This window comes from Mizuhopecten yessoensis, unplaced genomic scaffold (assembly GCF_002113885.1).
Source record: "Mizuhopecten yessoensis strain PY_sf001 unplaced genomic scaffold, ASM211388v2 scaffold10907, whole genome shotgun sequence".
NCBI classification, from domain to species: Eukaryota; Metazoa; Mollusca; class Bivalvia; order Pectinida; family Pectinidae; genus Mizuhopecten; species Mizuhopecten yessoensis.
Genome location: NW_018408781.1, coordinates 7,335 through 13,387, shown reverse-complemented (window position 1 = coordinate 13,387; position 6,053 = coordinate 7,335).

Below are 6,053 nucleotides of genomic sequence, written 5' to 3'. Positions count from 1 at the left end.
AAAAGTTCAGTACTCTAGCCTTCTAGTTACCTAAAAAGTTCAGTACTCTAGCCTTCTAGCTACCTAAAAGTTAAGTACTCTAGCCTTCTAGCTTCCTAAAAGTTAAGTACTCTAGCCTTCTAGCTAACTGAAGGTTCATAGTGGACAAATCAACATATTGGAAAAATCAGACCTGTTAAGAAAAACAAGTGTCTTTCGTATATCTTTTAGGATATATTTTGTCATACCATTCTTTAATGCTGGAGTCTGCTTGCATATTACATTTAGATGTTTTATACATTGTACATTTTAGCACACTCATAAATATATAATGAAATCAGGAAATATGGCTCTTTGAAATAATTAAATATCGCATTATTAGCAGACATTATAGCTACAATCAGACACACGAAAGATACACGTTTTTCGTGAAATGTCATGAAAATGGAGAAAAAAAATGTCGTTCAAAATAAAACTAAAGGAGAATTATTTGTTATTGAGCAATACTTGCTATATGTACTAAAGATTAAGTGAAATATCTTCATTTTAGACACTTTCCATTTCACTGATTAAGCCTGCCTGAAGTTTCAGTACTCTAGCGTTCTAGCTAAAAAAAATCTCCTGTTACAAAATTGGTGAGCTTGCCTTCTCTTGTTTCAAGCATTGGGCGAATGCTTGACAGGGGGATATCTGAACCTGAGTTGTAAATAGTGATGTCTTTCGTGGTGAAGACTTTGAAAAAGGAGGGAGGAATATAACAGATCTGGATTTAGACGAACGTCGGTGACCAAGGTAAATGAAGCTCAGTTGGTAGAGCCTCTGTCCAGAGGTACGGAGGTCCCCCTCCCTGTCTGGCTGTTGTATATCTCTCTCTCTCCTGTTACACATGTATTGTAAACTGGAGCTGTTCACTCTTAGATCTTAAACAGTGTTTTATTCTCTCAATGATTTTAGTACATATTTCATTCTGTGTTTAAAGATGAAACAAGCACAAGAAAAAAAACGGTGTGACAGAATTTCTCCAGTGTCAAGAGGGTGACAAAGTTGCATGTGGCAGTTGTGGTAGTAAACAGTCGACTATATACAGAATTGTTTTTCTCTGTAATTTTGTTTTTATAAAGATTTTACCTTTTTGAAATCATTGGTGAAAAAATGTATTTGTCTTGATGCAGATATAGCTATTAACACGAGAGAGAGCTCTGTGGAAATCAGAACACCAGAAACTTTGAAGGTTTATTTTTAATTAGCTTGTTACAGTGTACTATAAATGTCGTCCACAAAAACTTTAAAAGTTGAGCTTGTTACAGTGTACTATAAATGTCGTCTGAGTGTTATTTCGCTAATTAAAAGCACTGAATTATTATCATGATAATTACTGTATTTTTTGACATCACTGAATGCCTTCTTATAATAGATAGAAAATGAGCTAACTTATGCATGCAACTTGAATATTATTGCTGGTGCAAGGAAATGTGAGTGTGCTAATAAGCTAGGTTAGCATTGTTTTTATGAAAGAAAGAAGATTTTAAGGACAATGGTTTTAACTGAGAATGTTGTTTTTAGTCATGTGGTCACTGTAGTGTACTGTTAATATTTTACAATCTCTTGTTAATATCTGTGATGATGCGTACTCAATGCAATGTTAATCTGATTAAGGGCACCTCCTTGTACTCATAGCTATAGTAAGTTTTTATGCACTTTTTATATAAATTTCAACACTTTTACCATAAATGTATTTTTATGTAAATTTGCAAAGAGATGCGGTGCCTGATTCAAGTTGAAATCATGCGTAAATATATATATATAAACTTGTATATAAAGAGTAAATATATATATATATAAACTTGTATATAAAGAGTAAATATATATATATATAAACTTGTATATAAAGAAATGTATATGGTCCCTGTTGTTATCTAAAACCAGGTTTATATTGCACTGAAAATGCTTTTAATTTTTATTTTTTTTATTTTTTTTTACCACAGTTCTGTACGGTTTGATAACATATGTGAATTTAAGAACCATCACCCAAACGGATATAAGATATTAACTCATTCACCCCTTAAGTTTCATGATGAACTATTCCAACCTTTGAATTTGAAGAGTTCAAATGCATCTCCAGGGGTGAATGAGTTAAATTTTAATACCAGTAAGGGTTGATGGTTCTTAAACTCGTATATTTGATAAATTCAGACCCCTGTGCTTTTATTATATTTTTATGACTTCACACCCTTGTGAAGGTTTCTATCATGCTTATTGACTTGTGAGATAAAGTCGCCCTGTCTTGTTGAGAGAAATTAAAGATGTTTTCAGAAACTTGCATCATGCACACTGATATAATGAGGTTACTATCTTCCTCATCTCTGATTGGCTAATAAATTCTTGAAATCACTATTCCTCAATTTTGATAGGCTGGATATTTCTAGAAATCACTACTGTAGTCTATAATTCTAATTATTATATGCATGAAAATTTCTCGCAATCACATTGGTCGGATCATGTACACGTGACCAGTCCTCAAAAACTCATGTAGACTGGTTATCAGGTGAATATCGATATCTAAATATAGCCTATATGGAAATACCCCGGAACCTGTCGTAGCGCATGCACATTTAGACCGGAACGCGATCTGTCAGACGACATTAGAAGATTGCTGCTGGCGAACGTTTCTCCTCCGTTACATCTGAAAATTACCAAAACTTTTCAAGGATAAAGATGCTGTTAAAATAAAAAGGCCATTGAACACGCAGTGCATGTCCTCCATGCTTATCTTAAGAAAAAGAACCTAGATGACGTCTTCGAAAGCTACGATGCTAAACTGTTGAATTCAAACCTGGCTAAATTTTACACGGAGGCTCGCGTAAAAAAATCAGAACCTTCAGTTTTATTTTGTTTTATTTTATTGTTGAAGCATATAATAAAACAGTTATGGGCTTTTGTGCTGGTAAATATGATGTGATATGAACCTTAAAGAGTGATATTGACCTCGGCTTCGCCTCAGTCAATATCACTCTTTAAGGTTCATATCACATCATATTCACCAGCACAAAAGTCCATAATTGTATATTGTGTTTTGAAATCACTGGTCCTCAATACTGATCAGTTAATTATTTCTTGAAATTACTGGTCATAATTCTGATTGATTGAATTCCTTATTTTGATAATTCCTTATTTTGATACCACTCCTAGATTCTGATTGGCAAATAGTTTATGAATATTGTTATTTATATATATTCTAATTGGCTAATGATTTCAGGAAATAAGTGGAAATTATTCATTTAGTAGTTATTCATTTCGAGTCATTGCATTACTTTATTTTTAGATACTGTAAATACACGTTGTAGTAAAATATCCCAGTTGTTGGTCAATGGAATAGTGTTATCATTATCAATTATCACACAAACACATTCCCTTACCAGACAATACACTAGTAGTGATGTACTGTTGTTAATGCTGCATATATATTTACATACAAAGTGCTTTAATAAAATGAACACAAGGCCATGACAAAAATTATTTGTTTCCAGTAATATGATTGAAAATAATATTTTCAGCTATCGAAGTAGATTCTTTTACTATAAAATTCTGAGATTATTTTTATATATAGGTATTAGACATGCAAAGTGCTTGGCAAAATATTAAGAAAATATATTTGGTTAGGCATACAAAATATAGGGTCAGTTACAGGAAACAATATCATGTTTTTTTACTTGGCCTGAAGATAGTACAGCTATGTCTGCAGAATAAAAGCTGTTGTTTCTGTTCCACTCTTAACCAAAAAAGTGGAAAATGTTGTCTTGTGAGGTTAATCTCACTTATTTTGTAATGTTGATTGTATGGGGTATGTCAATGATAAAGAAATAAAAAATAATAAAAAAAAAAACTTTTTTTTTTATTGCGTTGACCTGGCTGAAGGCTTAACGATGATGTGGGGCAAAGATGTGTGCTTGCAGGTCATCAACAGGTTCTAACGTGGACCAGTTACTGTTATAATAAACAAGAGGCCCAGAGGGTGTGACTCAGAAACTAGATCCCTAAGTTTGTGACAAGACCCCAGGATCAATTATAATATCATGACTGCATTCGTCCCTTGATGCCCAGCATTTGTATTTATAGTTTTGGGGTGGGGATCTCAACCGTTTCAAAGTTATGACCTAGGGGTTACTTCTGCAAGGGTGGGGCAGACTCCGGGGTCAATTCTAATATCATGACTTCATTCGTCTCTTTATGCCCAACAATTGTATATATAGTTTTGGGGTGGGGATCTTAATCATTTTGAAGTTATGACCCAGGGGTTAAGTCTCCAAGGGTGGAGCAGACCCCAGAGCCCCTAAGCATATGTGCATTAGTATCTTTATACTCAAAAATTGTATATATGGTTATAGGGTCGAGATCTCGACTGATTCCAAGCTGTGACTCGGAAACTAGGTCCCTAGGGGTTACGCCAGACCCCATGGTCTATTATATATACCCAGCATTTGTATATACAGTTTTGGGGTGGAGATCTCAACTGTTTCAAAGTTATGACCCAAGGGTGGGGCCAAACCCCAGGGCCATCCTGAAAGCATATGTGCATTCTTCTCTTTATACTCAGCAATTGTGTACACTGTTATAGGGTTGGGATCTCAGCCATTTCCAAGTTATAAACTATTTTTGGCCCCACCCTTTAGCCCCTGCCTCCCATGAATGCTCCCAACCAAATATGATTGATATCCAGTTCATAGTTCTACAGAAAAAGTCGTTAACAGCAATTTAGCCAACTTGCCCCCTTTTGGCCCCACCCCTCAGACCCATCATTTGTACAATTTTGAATCCCAACTACTTAGGGATGCTTCCAGTCAAATATGGTTGATATCCATCTCTTATCCAGAGAAAAACCCGCTTAAAGCAATATAGCCAAAATGCCCACTTTTGGCCCAGCCCCACCATTTGTACAGTTTTGAATCCCCACCTCCCAAATATGATTGATATCCATGGAATAGTTCTACAGAAGAAGTTGTCAAAAGCAATATACCCAAATTGCCCCCTTTTGGCCCCACCCTCAGCCCCCTGGGGGGTCAGCCCTACCATTTGTACAAGTTTGAATCCCCACCACCTAGGGAGGCTTCCTGTCAAATTTAGTCAAATTTAGTTAAATTCCAATCAATGGTCAAGAAGGAGAAGTTGTTTGAAGAAATTGTTGACGAACGCCACTGTATGGCATAAGCTCACCTTAGTCCTTCGAACCCGGTGAGCTAAAAATGTCAACAATATATTCAAAACACTGGCCGTCTATCTGAAACCCTGAAGTTTTGGTAAGAACCGTGTCTTGGTACCAGTCACCCTGTATCTAGTACTTCGCCCTGTACTGTGATACCTAGTACTTCGCCCTGTACTGTGATACCTAGAACTTGCCCTGTACTTTGATACCTAGTACTTCGCCCTGTACTGTGATACCTAGTACTTCGCCCTGAACTGTGATACCCAGTACCTCGCCCTGTACTGTGATACCTAGTACTTCGCCCTGTACTGTGATACCTAGTATTTCACCCTGTACTGTGATACCTAGTACTTCGCCCTGTTCTGTGATACCTCGTTCTTCGCCCAGTACTGTGATACCTAGTACTTTGCCCTGTACTGTAATACCTAGTACTTCGCCCTGTACTGTGTTACCTAGTGCTTCACCCTGCACTGTAATACCTAATACTTCGCCCTGTACTGTGATACCTAGTACTTCGCCCTGTACTGTGATACCTCGTTCTTCGCCCAGTACTGTGATACCTAGTACTTTGCCCTGTACTGTAATACCTGGTACTTCGCCCTGTACTGTGTTACCTAGTACTTCACCCTGTACTGTAATACCTAATACTTCGCCCTGTACTGTGATACCTAGTACTTCGCCCTGTACTGTGATACCTAGTACTTCGCCCTGTACTGTGATACCTAGTACTTCGCCCTGTTCTGTGATACCTAGTACTTGGCCCTGTACTGTAATACTTAGTACTTCACCCTGTACTTTGATACCTAGTATTTCACCCTGTACTGTGATACCTAGTACTTCGCCCTGTACTGTGATACCTAGTACTTCGCCCTGT